This window comes from Nyctereutes procyonoides, unplaced genomic scaffold (genome assembly GCF_905146905.1).
Source record: "Nyctereutes procyonoides isolate TBG_1078 unplaced genomic scaffold, NYPRO_anot_genome, whole genome shotgun sequence".
Lineage (NCBI taxonomy): Eukaryota > Metazoa > Chordata > Mammalia > Carnivora > Canidae > Nyctereutes > Nyctereutes procyonoides.
Genome location: NW_026575125.1, coordinates 63,571,226 through 63,587,302, shown reverse-complemented (window position 1 = coordinate 63,587,302; position 16,077 = coordinate 63,571,226). Strand labels below are relative to the sequence as shown.

Here is a 16,077-nt window from a genome sequence, read left to right as displayed (position 1 = left end):
TGGTGGTAATATTGAATGGTGCAGCGACTCTGGAAAACTGTGTGGAGGTTCCTCAAAGAGTTAAAAATAGACCTGCTCTACGACCCAGCAATTGCACTGGTGAGGATTTACCCCAAAGAAACTGATGCAATGAAACGCCAGGACACCTGCAGCCCGATGTTTCTAGCAGCAATGTCCACAATAGCCAAACTGTGGAAGGAGCCTCGGTGTCCATCGAAAGATGAATGGATAAAGAAGATGTGGTTTATGTATACAATGGAATATTACTCAGCCATTAGAAATGACATATACCCACCATTTGCTTCGACATGGATGGAACTGGAGGGTATTATCCTGAGTGAAATAAGTCAATCGGAGAAGGCAAACATTATATGGTCTCATTCATTTGGGGAATATAAATAATAGTGAGAGGGAATAGAGGGAAAGGGAGAAGAAATGGGTAGGAATAATCAGAAAGGGAGACAGAACATGGAAGACTTGTAACTCTGGGAAAGGAACTAGAGGTGGGGCGGGGGGGGGTGGGGGTGACTGTGTGGCAGCCACTGAGGGGGCACTTGACAGGATGAGCCCTGGGTGTTATTCTGTATGTTGGCAAATGGAACACCAATAAAAAATAAATTTATGGGATCCCTAGGTGGCGCAGTGGTTTAGCGCAGCCTTCGGCCCAGGGTGTGATCCTGGAGACCCGGGATCCAGTACTACGTTGGGCTCGCTCCATGGAGCCTACTTCTCCCTCTTCCTGTGTCTCTGCCTCTCTCTCTGTCTCTCATGAATAAATAAATAAAATCTTAAAAAAGAAGTAAATCCAAAATATAAAGAATGTGTAAAAGGTAATAACAGACTAACAAACACCCAGAAATGAACTCATAAATATATGGTAAGTTAATCTTTGACAAAGCAGGAAAGAATATCCAATGGGAAAAAGACAGTCTCTTCAACACTGGTGCTGGGAAAACTGGACAGCAACATGCAAAAGAATGAACCTAATGACTTCTTACACCACACACAAAAGTAAACTGTAAATGGATAACATCTAAATGTGAGATTGGAAACCATTAAAATTCTAGAAGAGAACACAGGCAGTTGACATTGACTATAGCAACTTCTTACTAGACACATATCTGGAGACAAAGGAAATGATAGCAAAAGTACACTATTGTGAACTCATCAAGATAAAAAGCTTCTGCACAGCAAAAGAAAGAACTGACAAAACTAAAAGGCAACCTAAGGAATGGGAGAAGATATATGTAAATGACAAATCTGATAAAGGGCTAGTATCCAAAATATATAAAGAGCTTATAAAGTTCAACACCCAAAAAAATGGATAATCCTATTAAAATGGGCAGAATACATGAATAGACATTTTTCCAAGAAGACCTATGGATGGCCCATAGACACATGAATATATGTTTAATATCACTTGATCATCAGGGAAATACAAATCAAAACTATAATAAGATATCACTTCACATCCGTCAGAATGGCTAAAATCTACAACATAAGAAACAACTGGTGTTGGCAAGGATGTGGAAAAAGTGGAATCCTCTTGTGATGTTAGTAGAAATAGAATTAGGCGCAGCCAGTCAGGCAAACAATATGGAGGCTCCTATAAAAGTTAAAAAAAGGACTACCCTATGATTAAGCAATTGCAGTACTAAGTATTTACCAAAAATAATACAAAAATACTAATTCAAAGGGATACATGCACCCCAATGTTTATAGCAGCATTACATACAATAGTCAAATTATGGGAAGAGCACAAATGTCCATCAACTGATGAGTGGATAAAGAAAAAGTGGTAAATATATACAATGGAATATTATTTTACCATAAAAATAATGAAATCCTGCCATTTACAATGACATGGATGGAGCTAGAGTGTGCTGTGCTAAGTGAAATAAGTCAGTCAGAGAAAGAGAAATCCCATATGATTTCAATCATAGGTGGAATTTAAGAAACAAAACAAATGAACATAAGAGACAAAAGAGAGAGGCAAACCAAGAAACTGACTCTTAATTATATAGAACAAGCTGATGGTTATGAGGGTAGAATTGGTTGGAGGATGGGCTAAGTAGGTGATGGGGACTAAGGAGAACACTATATGAGCACCAGGTGTTATATAATAAATGTGGAATCACTAAGTTGTACACCTAAAACAACTTTAGGTTGTACATAACAGTGCATGTTATGCTAACCTAATGGAATTTAAATAAAAACTCTAAAAAGTAATATATATATATTATATATGTATATGTTATATATATATATATATAATGTTTATGTTGTATATATACAATTGAATAATACTTTGCCATAAAAAAGAATGCGATCTTGCTATCTTGCCATTTTTGACAACATGGAGGAAACATCAGGATATCATGCTAAGTAAAATAAGTCAGAGAAAAACACTGTGTGATTTTACTTATATGTGGAATCTTAAAATTAGAAAGAAGCTTTAGAAATGGGATACAGATTGTTGGTTGCCAGAAGAGTTGGAGGTTTTGATGAGCAAAGGCTGAAGAGAATTAGGAACAAACTTCCAATTATAAAGTTAAGTCATGGGAATGTAATGCATAGCGTGAGGAATATAGTCAATGTTATGGTATTAACTTCGTAAGTTGAGAGGTTGTATCTAGACTTATTGTGGTGATCATTTCACAATATATACAAATGTGAAATCAATATATTTTACACCTGAAACTAATATAATATTTTATGTCAATTATACTTCCATAAATTTTAAAAAATGTGTTAGAAGAATGACGTTAAAGCTCACACTGCTAGTCAGAGATAGACGCCAGATTGCTGTATTACTAGTCTAATATTGTTTCCATTTCCATTTCACCAACGTATGCCTTATCATAAGAATTAACTTGAATGGTTCTTTAAAAATACAGATTACTCCATGCAGGGCCACTAAATCAGTATTTCCTGGAAAGGACCTGGGAATCTGTATGTTTTCTTTCCCTCAATAATTCTAATGATCAGGTAAATTTGGAAGCATTCACTTCACTACACTACAGTATGTCATTGTGGTTAAATATTGTAGATGGTTCTTTTGTCTTATAATACTTTTTTAAAAAGATTTATCAGACACACATAAAGAGAGAGGCAGATACATAGGCAGAGGGAGAAAGCAGGCTCCATGCTGGGAGCCTGATGCGGAACTCGATCCCAGGACCCGGGGATCATGAGCCAAAGGCAGATGCTCAACCTCTGAGCCACTCAGACATCCCTTGTCTTATAATACTTGATTAAATTTTGTTATTTATATTTTCTTGTAAATTTTTTTTTGTCTCAGGATACCTGGGTGGCTCAGTGGTTGGGTGTCTGCCTTCGGCTTTGGGGCATGGTCCTGGGATCCTGGACCAAGTCCCACATTGGGCTCCTTGCAGGAAGCCTGCTTCTTCCTCTGCCTGTGTCTGCCTCTCTCTGCGTGTCTCTCATGAATAAATAAATAAAATCTTTACAAAAAAAAATTTTTTGTCTCTACTAGATTGTAAGTTTGAGTTCCATGAGGACATATATTATGCCTGGTTGTTTATTACTCAGATTCCAGAACTAGAACAGTGTTTGGTATATAGTTGATGTTCAGTAATATTTGTGGAATGAATGTTTAACAGAACACTGTACCCTCTACATATATATGCTACATATACCATTCCCACCATACAAATATATAATAGTATACATTTAAACAAACAGCAGTTTTAAATATTGTTTTATATTATTTCAACCAAAATGTACTTATAAGTTTTTAGGACCTGAGAGTCTTCATTTTTTATAGCCATTATATTTGTGCTGCCAGTATATATGGGTTGTAGTTGAAAAGATAGAGTATCATCTTACAGATTGATGAGCATCCAGGAGGGACCAAAATTACCCAGGACACTAAATATTTGGAAACAGTTCCCTCATTTTGCAGCTTCCTCAGATAAGGAAACTGAGGCACAGATTATAAAATAATTTGCCCACAGGTCATATAAAATAGTTGAAAACTGCATGTTTCAAAAACAGGGATGTTCAATTTGAAAGAGGAAAGAAAACTACATAATTGATAGCTGGAATATAGAAGAAGGTATTTTGGATGAGGTGGATCCAGAGTGAAGAATCAGAACTAATGCCTAGAATTAGTAAGATAATAGATATTGATTCGTTTTAAGGAAGAATATTTTAAGAAAAAAGCAATTCAAAAATAGGACTAGGGAACCCTGCAAAGTAACATGTTCCATATTCCCATTTTTTTGTGTGGGAGAAAAATAGTCTTTTATTTTAGTTATTTATTCTGCTAAAAAATAAAACTAGACCTATATTGGCATGTTTTATATTTATTTTATTTACTTCTGGGTTTGTTTTCTTTGTATCTTTTGACAATTCTTCTGTTATTCTATGTGGTTGCTTTTATATTGATGTTTTAGGAGCTATTTATATCTTTATTATGGGTAAAACAATGTCTTCTTGTTACAAATATTTGTTTCTAGTTTTATGCTTAACTTTATCTGTGGTAACTTTCACTATAGACATTTTTAATTCTTATGTAGTTATATCAACCAATCAGTTCTTTTTACAACTTTATTTAAATTCATTTAATTAGTATATAATGCATTACTGGTTTCAGAAGCAGAGGTCAGTGATTCATCAGTCTTATATAATACCCAGTGCTAATTAATTTACATGCCCTCTTTAATATTCATCACCCAGCTAGCCTGACCCCCCACTCTCTCTCTCCAGAGACCCTCAGTTTGTGTCCTATGATTAAGAGTCTCTTGGGATGCCTGGGTGGCTCAGCAGTTAAGCATCTGACTTCGGCTCAGGGAGTGATCCTGGAGTACTGGGATCGAGTCCCACATCGGGTTCCCTGTATGGAGCCTGCTTCTCCCTCTGCCTATGTCTCTGCCTTTCTATCTCTGTGTCTCTCATGAATAAATAAATACAATCTTTAAAAAAAAGAATCTCTTATGGATTGTCTCCTTCTCTGATATCATCTTGTTTTATTTTTTTGTTTCTTCCCCTATGATCCTCTGCTTTGCTTCTTAAATTCCACATAAAGTTAGATCATACAATAATTATCTTTCTCTAATTGACTTATTTCGCGTAGCATAATACCCGCTAGTTCCATATACATCATTGCAGATGGCAAGATTTTATTTTTTGATGGCTGAGTAGTATTCCATTGTGTGTGTGTGTGTGTATCTTCTTTATCCATTCATATGTTGAAGGATATCATGGCTCCTTCCACAATTTGGCTATTATGGACACTGCTGTTATAAACATTTGGGTGCAGGTACACCTTCAAATTACTATATTTATATAATTGGTGTAGATACACAGTAGTGTTATTCCTGGATCATAGGGTAGCTCTGTTTTCAACTTTTTGAGGAACCTCCATACTATTTTCTGGATTGGCTGAACCAGCTTACATTCTCACCAACAGTGTAAGAGGGTTCCCCCTTCTCCATATCCTTGCCAGCAACTGTCATTTATGGACTTGTTAATTTTAGCCATTTTGACTGGTCTGAGATGGTATCTCATTGTGGGTTTTGATTTGTAATTCTCTGATACCAAGTGATGTTGAACATTTTTTTTCATATGTATGTTGGCCATTTGTATGTATTCTTTGGAGAAATGTTTGTTCATAAATTTTGCCCATTTCTTGACTGGATTGTTTTTTCTTTGGGTATTGAGTTTGATAAGTTCTCCATAGATTTTGGATAATAGCCTTTAATCTAATATGCCATTTGCAAATATCTTCTCCCATTCTTTTGGCTGTCTTTCGGTTTTTCCAGTTACTTCCTTTGTTCTGCAAAAGGTTTTTATCTTGATGAAGTCCCAGTGGTCCATTTTAGCCTCTGTTTCCCTTGCCTTTGGAGACATGTCTACCAAGAAGTTGTTGTGGCTCAAGTCAAAGAGGTTGCTGCCTCTGTTCTCCTCTAGAAGTTTTTAAAGATTTTATTTATTTATTCATGAGAGACAAAGAGAGAGAGCCAGAGACATAGGCAGAGGGAGAAACAGCGTCCCTGCAGCGAGCCCGATGAGGGACTAGATCCCAGGATCCTGGGATCGTGACCTGAGCCAAAGGCAGATGCTTAACCACTGAGACACCTAGGTGTCCCTCTCCTCTAGGATTTTGATGAAATCCTGTCTCACATTAAGTATTTCATCCCATTTGAGGTTATTGTTGAGTATGGTGTAAGAAAATGGTCCAGTTTCATTCTTCTACATGGGGCTGTCCAATTTTCCCAACACCATTTGTTGAATAAACTGTCCTTTATCCTCTGGATATTCTTTCCTACTTTGTCTAAAATTAGTTGACCATAGAGTTGAGGGTCCATTTCTGGTTTCTCTATTATTTTCCATTGATCAACGTGTCTGTTTTTGTGCAAGTACAATACTGTCTTGATGATTATAGCTTTGTAATATACCTTAAATCCAGAATTGTGAAGCCACCAGCTTTAGTTTTCTTTTTCAACATTCATCTGGCTATTTGGAATCTTTTCTGGTTCCATAGAAATTTTAGAATTATTTGTTCCAAGTCTGTAAAGTAAGTTGATGGTATTTTGATAGGGATTGCACTGAATGTGTAAATTGCTCTAGGTATCACAGACACTTTAACAATATTTGTTCTTCCAATCCAGGAGCATGGAAATTTTTTCCATTTCTCTGTGTTTTCTTCAATTTCTTTCATGAGTGTTCTACAGTTTTCTGAGTACCAATCTTTTGCCTCTTTTGGTTTATACCTAGGTATCTATGGTTTTCAGTGCAATTGTAAATGAGATTGACTCCTTAGTTTCTCTATTCAGTCTCAGTGTATAAAAATGCAACTGGTTTCTGTGCATTGATTTTATATCCAGCCACATTGCTGAATTCTTATATGAGTTCTAGCAATTTTGAGGTGAATTCTTTTGAGTTTTCCATATAGAGATTCATGTCTTCTGCAAAGTGTGAGAGTTTGACTTCTTATTTTCCATTTCAGATGCCTTTTATTTCTTTTTGTTTTCTGATTGCTGAGGCTAAGACTTTTAGTTCTATGTTGAACACATTGGCAATAGTAGACATTCCTGCCATGTTCCTGACCTAAGGGGAAAGTTTCTCAGTTTTTCTCCATTGAGAATGATATTTGTTGTGGGCTTTTCATATATGTCTTTTGCGATATTGAGGTATGCTTCCTCTATCTCTACACTGTGGAAAGTTTTTATCAAGGAAAGATGTTGTACTTTGTCAAATGATTTTTCTTCATCTATTGAGAGGATCATATGGTTCTTATACTTTATTTTATTAATGTACCATAGCACAGTGATTGATTTGCAGTTGTTGAACCACCTTGCAGCCCAGGAATAAATCCCTGTTGCTCATGATGAAGAATCCTTTTTAATATACCGTTGGATCCTATTGGCTACTGTATTGGTGAGAATTTTGGCATCCAAGTTCATCAGGGATATTGGTCTGTAATTCTCCTTTTTGGTGGGGACTTTGTCTGGTTTGGGGACTGAGGTAAGGCTGGGCTTAAAGAAAGAGTTTGGAAATTTCCCTCCCATTTCTATTTTTTGAAACACCTTCAGAAAAATAGGTATATATTCTTCTTTAAAATGTTTGGTAGAATTCCCCTGGCAAGCCATCCAGCCCTGGCTTATTTGTTGAGAGGTTTTTGATTACTGCTTCAATTTCCTTGCTGGATATGGGTCAGTTCAAATTTTCTATTTCGTCCTATTTCAGCTTTGGTGGTTTATAAATCTCGAGGAATGTACCCATTTTTTTTTCCAGATTGCCTAATTTGTTGGCATATCATTGCACAAAATGTGTTCTTAGAATTGCTTGCATTTCTTTGATGTTGAAGACAAGCAACATCTTGTGATCTCTCCTCTTTTATTTATGATTTTATTTATTTGGTCCTTTCTTTTTTCTCCTTGATAAGTCTGAGGAGGGGTTTAAAAATCTTATTAAATCTTCAAAGAACCAGCCCTTAGTTTCATTGATTTATTCTATTATTCTTTTTGTTTCTATTTCATTAGTTTCTCTTTTTTATTATTTTACATATTTTTTAATTGAACTTAAATTTGCAAACATACAGCATAACACCCAGGGCTCGTCCCATCAAGTGCCCCCCTCAGTGCCCATTACCAAGTCGCCTCAACCCCCCACCCCCCTCCCTTTCCACTACCTCTAGTTCGTTTCCCAGAGTTAGGAGTCTCTCATGTTCTGTCTCCCTCTCTGACATTTCCCACTCATTTTTTTCTCCATTCCCCTTTATTCCCTTTCACTATTTTTTATATTCCCCAAATGAAATAGACAATATAATCTTTGTCCTTCTCCAATTGATTTCATTCACCATAATACCCTCCATTCCATCCAAATCGAAACAAATGGTGGGTATTTGTCATTTCTAATGGCTGAGTAATATTCCATTGTATACATATACCACATCTTCTTTATCCATTCATCTTTCAATGGACACCAGGGCTCCGATCTATTTTTAACTCTTTGAGGAATTTCCACACAGTTTTCCAGAGTGCTGGAACCAGTTCACATTCCCACCAACAGTGCAAGAGGGTTCCTCTTTCTCCACATCCTCTCCAACATTTGTGGTTTCCTGCCTTGTTAATTTTCCCCATCTCACTGGTGTGAGGAGGTATCTCAGTGTGGTTTTGATTTGTATCTCCCTGATGGCAAGTGATGCACAGCATTTTCTCATGTGCGTGTTGGCCATGTCTATGTCTTCCTCTGTGAGATTTCTGTTCATGTCTTTTGCCCATTTCATGATTGGATTCTTTGTTTCTTTGCTGTTGAGTTTAATAAGTTCTTTATAGATCCTAGATACTAGTCCTTTATCTGATAGGTCATTTGCAAATATCTTCTCCCATTCTGTAGGTTGTCTTAGTTTTGTTGACTGTTTCTTTTGTTGTGCAAAAGCTTCTTATCTTGATGAAGCCCAACAGTTCATTTTTGCTTTTGTTTCTCTTGCCTTCATGGATGTATCTTGCAGGAAGTTATTGTGGCCAAGTTCAAAAAGGGTGTTGCCTGTGTTCTCCTCTAGGATTTTGATGGAATCTTGTCTCACATTTAGATCTTTCATCCATTTTGAGTTTATCTTTGTGTATGGTGCAAGAGAGTGGTCTGTTTCATTCTTCTGCATGTGGATGTCCAATTTTCCCAACACCATTTATTAAAGACACTGTCTTTCTTCCAATGGATAGTCCTTTCTCCTTTGTCAAATATTAGTTGACCATAAAGTTGAGGGTACATTCTGGATTCTCTATTCTGTTCCATTGATCTATGTGTCTGTTTTTGTGCCAGTACCACACTGTGTTGATGACCACAGCTTTGTAGTACAACCTGAAATCTGGCATTGTGATGCCCCCAGATATGGTTTTCTTTTTTAAAATTCCCCTGGTTTTCGGGGTCTTTTCTGATTCCACACAAATCTTAAAATAATTTGTTACAATTCTCTGAGGAAAGTCCATGTTATTTTGATAGGGATTGCATTAAATGTGTAAATTGCCCTGGGTAACACTGACATTTTCACAATATTAATTCTTACAATCCATGAGCATGGAATATGTTTCCATCTCGTTGTGTCTTCCTCAATTTCTTTCAGAAGTGTTCTGTAGTTTTTAGGGTATAGATCCTTTACTTCTTTGATGAGGTTTATTCCCAGGTATCTTATGCTTTTGGGTGCAATTGTAAGTGGGATTGACTCCTTAATTTCTCTTTATTCAGTCTCATTGTTAGGGTATAGAAATGCCACTGACTTCTAGGCATTGGTTTGTACCCTGCCACACTGCCGAATTGCTGTATGAGCTCTAGCAATCCTGGGGTAGACTTTTTGGGTTTTCTAGGTATAGTATTATGTCATCTTCGAAGAGGGAGATTTTGACGTCTTCTTTGCCAATTTGAATGCCTTTTATTTCTTTTTGTTGTCTGATTGCTGAGGCTAGGACTTGCAGCACTATGTTGAATAGCAGTGGTGAGAGTGGACATCCCTGTCTTGTTCCTGATCTTAGGGGAAAGGCTCCCAGTGTTTCCCCATTGAGAATGGTATTTGCTGTGGGCTTTTCGTAGATGGCTTTTAAGATGTTGAGGAATGTTCCCTCTATCCCTACACTCTGAAGAGTTTTGATCAGGAATGGATGCTGTATTTTTCAAATGCTTTCTCTGCATCTATTGAGAGGATCATATCATCTTGTTTTTTCACTTGCAGATATGATCAAACACATTGATTGCTTTAAGTGTGTTGAACCAGCCTTGCATCTTGGGGATAAATCCCACTCGGTCATGGTGAATAATCTTCTTAATGTAACGTTGTATCCTATTGACTAGTATCTTGTTGAGAATTTTTTCATCCATGTTCATCAGGGATATTGGTCTGTAATTCTCCTTTTTGGTGGGGTCTTTGTCTGGTTTTGTAATTAAGGTGATGCTGTCCTCATAGAACGAGTTTGGAAGTATTCCATCTCTTTTTATTTTTCGGAACAGCTTTAGTAGTATAGGTATGTTTTCTTCTTTATTTTTTTTAATTTTTATTTATGATAGTCACACACACACACACACACACACACACAGAGAGAGAGAGAGAGAGAGAGAGAGAGGCAGAGACACAGGCAGAGGGAGAAGCAGGCTCCATGCACCGGGAGCCTGACGTGGGATTCGATCCCGGGTCTCCAGGATCACGCCCTAGGCCAAAGGCAGGCGCTAAACCACTGCGCCACCCAGGGATCCCTGTTTTCTTCTTTAAACGTTTGATAGAATTCCCCTGGGAAGCCATCTGGCCCTGTACTTTTGTGTCTTGAGAGGTTTTTGATGACTGCTTCAATTTCCTCCCTAGTTATTGGTCTGTTCAGGTTTTCTTCTTCCTGTTCCAGTTTTGGTAGTTCATGGTTTTCCAGAAATGCGTTCATTTCTTCTAGGTTGCCTAATTTATTGGCGTATAGCTGCTCATAATATGTGTTTATTCCCTTGGTGTTTGTGGTGATCTCTCCTTTCTCATTCATGATTTTATTAATTGAATCTTTTCTCTCTTTAATAAGACTGGCTAAGAATTCATCTATCTTATTAATTCTTTCAAAGAACCAACTACTGGTTTTGTTAATCTGTTCCACAGTTCTTCTGGTCTCTATTTCATTGAGTTCTGTTTGAATCTTTATTAACTCTCTTCTGCTGGGTGTAGGATCTATTTGCTATTTTTTCTCCAGCTCCTTTAGGTGCAAGGTTAGCTTTTGTATTTGAGTTCTCACCACTTTTGGGATGGATGCTTGTGTTCCTATGTATGTCCCCCTCAGAACTGCTTTTGCTGCATCCCAAAGATTTTGAACGGTTGTATCTTCCTTCTCATTAGTTTCCATGAATCTTTTTAATTCTTCCCTAATTTCCTGGCTGACCCTTTCATCTTTTTGCAGGATGGTCCTTAACCTCCACGTGCTTGAAATCCTTCCGAACTTCTTCTTTTGATTCAGTTCTAATTTCAAAGGATTATTGTCTGCGAATATGCAGGAGATGATCCCAACCTTTTGGTATCGGTTAAGACCTGATTTGTGACCCTGTATGTGGTCTATTCTGGAGAAAATGCCATGTGCACTTGAGAAGAAGGTGTATTCAGTGGAGTTTGGATGTAAAGCTCTGTAGATATCTGTGAAATCTATCTGGTCCAGTGTATCATTTAAAGCTCTTGTTTCTTTGGAGATGTTGTGCTTAGAAGATCTGTCGATTGTATAAAGTGCTATATTCAAGGCACCAAGTATAAGTGTATTATTATCTAAGTATGTCTTTGGTTATAAATTGATTTATATACTTGGCAGCTCCCACATTCGGAGCATAAATATTGTGCTACATTTAAGTCACCAAGTATAAGTGTATTATTATCTAAGTATGTCTTAACTTTGGTTATTAATTTCTTTTCTCTTCCCAAACTTTTATGATCAAAGGAAACAGGAAACATTGTGAAGAAACTCTTATCTTCATTCTTTTTCCCACACCATTATTTTCACAAGCATCAGTAACTGGGATTTTTATACGTGATAAATTTCTGAATTTAGAATTTGATAAACATCAGTATTCATAGACCAAAAAATAGTGAAAGTACATAACAATTTAGTAGAGTTTATTAAGAAGTTGCTGCTTTTTGTTTGTTCTGGAATTCTAGTATTTCATTTCAATTACACCATATAATAAGAAATTGAAATGGAACCATATTCTTAGAACTAGTACTTTTCCTATCAAGGATATTAGAAAAGTATATATATATATATATATATATATATATATATATATATATATTCCTTTTTACTGGGTAATTTTCACTTGAGAGTCTACAAAACAATCCATGTGCTTCAGGCATCACATTTAGCACTGAAGGAACTACACTTTCTGAATTTGAAGAAAAATGGCCTCCAACAAATATATAGAAGATCTAGTCTTCTTTGACTACCTGAATATTTCTGTTTTGCTCTGCATTTTCTCTTGCAAAGGCATACCAAGTATAAAATTAACTTCATTTATTCTTTATATTAGAGGGCCTCCTGGTGGCTTGATCATGAGATCAAGCCCTGCACTGGGTTCTGTGCTCAGCGTGGAGTCTGTTTGTCCTTCTTTCTCCCCCTCTACCCCTCCCTCCACTACTGCACATGTGCACACAGGTGAACTCTCTCTCTCTCAAATAAATAGTCTTTAAAATAAATAAATTATATTAGAGAATATATTCATGTGTATTTATGTAGGCCTTGAATGGAAGAAATACTGCTTGGTACAAAAAGAAAGGGTACCATAATCAAATTTAGAGTGGATACTATGAAATATTGAATGGCTTTCTACACTGAAAGAGAATACATAAGTTTTAAGAAATATATTTGCACTTTGCATATTGTCATGCCAATTCTATTTTGTAGATTGGTATGGCAAAACTATAAAGCTTATAAATTCTAGTCATATAAAATCAGCTTTTAAAAAAATACAGAAGAAACTTGAAAATAAAATTGGTTTTAGGGATCCCTGGGTGGCGCAGTGGTTTAGCGCCTGCCTTTGTCCCAGGGTGCGATCCTGGAGACCCAGGATCGAATCCCGCGTTGGGCTCCCGGTGCATGGAGCCTGTTTCTCCCTCTGCCTGTGTCTCTGTCTCTGTCTCTGTCTCTCTCTCTCTCTCTCTCTCTCTGTGTGTGTGTGTGTGTGTGACTATCATAAATAAATTTAAAAATTTTAAAAATAGGGGATCCCTGGGTGGCGCAGCGGTTTGGCGCCTGCCTTTGGCCCAGGGCGCGATCCTGGAGACCCGGGATCGAGTCCCACGTCGGGCTCCCGGTGCATGGAGCCTGCTTCTCCCTCTGCCTGTGTCTCTGCCTCTCTCTCTCTCTGTGATGACTATCATAAATAAATAAAAATTTAAAAAAAAATTTAAGAAATAAATAAAAATAAAAATAAAATAAAATTGGTTTTAGACTGCCGCTTCCAAAAAGATGGAGTAGACAAAATTCTCCTTATTCTCCCCACTATCTGCAACAAAAATTCCTCACCATTATATATAAAACATACCTAGGAAGAATGTGAAGAGTGCAAATAAGTCACATCTGCTAGAAACCAAAGGAACTAAGAAATCACACAGTGATGATGAGTTCCTTGGGTTTTCTTTTTCCCTCATATACCCCATATTGGATATTAAAGAAGCTGGCAACCCAGAAATACCCATGGGTGCAAATAACAACAATCCCTCTCCTCCCAAAAAAGTTTGTTCTATCCAGACAGAGACGCAGGAAAAGGACAGCTTACCAAGAGTAAACATTTAGACAATAACCTCTCCAGCCAAATACCACAGAAAAATATGCATCCAAACCCCTATCAGAAATGACCAAGTGAAGGGCTTAGTCTTGTGCTCTCACCAGGCTACTAGATGGCCCAACCATTTTCAGAGTGGTGTCAGAGAATAAAGTGTGCAGAGCTGGGCATTAAAAATTCTCCTTTCCTCTCTCTCTGTCATGTCAGTAGAGGGTTTTCACCCCCACCCCCATTTAAAGTTAATGAGGACTTCTTCCCGTTCATCACTGAGGTAGTGTTAGAGGAGATATAGTAGAGATATTGGAATTCCATATCCAACCAAAAGTAAAAAAAAAAATCTTTTCCTCTATTGGGTGGCAATGAAAACCAAGTAGAAAATCTAGATTTTTTTCCCTTATGTAATTCTGTCAAAATATATATGATATATAAATGATAGATGGGGAGATAATAGATAGATAGATAGATAGATAGATAGATAGATAGATGATAGATAGGTGACTTGATTTTAAAATGGGCAAAGGAACTGAATAGGCATTTTTTCAAAGACATATAAATGGCCAACAAATATATGAAAAGGTATGCAATATCATTATTCATCAAGTAAGTGCAAATTAAAAGCATAATGAGGTATCACCTCACACCTACTAGGATGACTATTAGCAGTTAAGTACAAGATAACAAATTTTGGAGAGAATGTGGGAAAAAAGGAACACTGCTGATGGGACTTTAAATTGGTGCAGTCAGTATGGGAAACCTTATCGAGGTACCACAAAAAAACTAAAAATAGAATTACTATATGATCCATCAGTCTTTCTCCCTTTGCCTGTGTCTCTGCCTCTCTCTCTCTCTCTCTCTCTCTCTCTCTCTCTCTCTCTCTCTGTGTGTGTGTGTGTGTGTGTGTGTGTCTCATGAATAAATAAATAAAATCTTTTTTTAAAAAATCTTGTCTCTGGGAATATATCCAAAGAAATTTAAACTAATATCTCAAAGAGATACCTGCAGCCCATTTTCATTAAAGCTACATGGAAGCAACCTAATGCCCATTAACAGATGAATGGATAAAGAAAATGCAGACCATACAAACAATGGAATATCATTTAGCCTTAAAAGCCTTGCAACAATATGGGTGAAACTGGAGGATATTGTGCTAAGAAATAAACCAGACACAGAAGGACAATTGCTACATAATACCACTGATGTGATAAATATAAATAGGTAAATTCATAGAAATGGAGAGTGGAATAGTGTTTACCAAGGGGTGAGGGCAGAGGGTAATGGGGAGGAATTAGTCAAAGTATACACAAATTTTCAGTTACAGAAGATGATGAATAAGTCCTAGAAATCTACTGCACAGCATGGTACCTATAGTAAAAAATATTGTATTGTATTCTTAAAAATTTGTCAAGGGGGTTAGTTATTATCAAATATTACTACTACTACTAGTAATAATAATAATAATTAATAATAATAATAATACAAATTTAAAAATAAGAGGAAACTTGGTAATGATGTAGAGGTTTGTGATTGTGGGGATTGTTTCACAGGTGTATACTTCAAGCCCATCAGGTTGTATACATTAATTATGTACAGCTTTGTGTGCATCCAAAGATAAAACTACCTTTAATTAACAGGATCTAATGGACATTTATAGAACACAACCAAACAACAGTAACATACACATTTCTTTTAAGTGCCCATGGAACTCTTCTCTCTCTCTCTCTCTCTCTCTCTCTCTCTCTCTCTCTCTCTCTGCTCCTCCTCCCTGCTCATGCTCTCTCACATCGGGCTCCCTGCATGGAGCCTGCTTCTCTCCCTCTGCCTGTGTCTCTGCCTCTCTCTATGTGTCTATGAATAAATAAATAAAATCTTTAAAAAAAAGAATGAACAGAGGACTGAAACTACCAAACGTCAAAACTTAACAAAAGCTACACTAATTAAAACACTGGGAAAAAGACAGTCTCTTCAATAAATGGTGCTGGGAAAATTGGACATCCACATGCAGAAGAATGTAACTAGACCGTTCTCTTACACCATACACAAAGATAAACTCAAAATGGATGAAAGATCTAAATGTGAGACAAGATTCAATCAAAATCCTAGAGGAGAACACAGGCAACACACTTTTTTAATTGGCCACAGCAACTTCTTGCAAGATACATCCATGAAGGCAAGGGAAACAAAAGCAAAAATGAATTATTGGGACTTCATCAAGATCAAAAGCTTCTGCACAGCAAAAGAAACAGTTAACAAAACTCAAAGACAACCTACAGAATGGGAGAAGATATTTGCAAATGATGTATCAGATAAAGGGCTAGTATCCAA

The 16,077-nt window shown here is 36.8% G+C and overlaps 1 protein-coding gene across 1 annotated transcript in view; it reads left to right on the top strand.

The window, feature by feature from the left end:
* HDX (highly divergent homeobox) overlaps positions 1-16,077 on the top strand; it is a 231,231-nt gene that overhangs the window by 160,665 nt on the left and 54,489 nt on the right. The gene's annotated exons all lie outside the window — the stretch shown is intronic.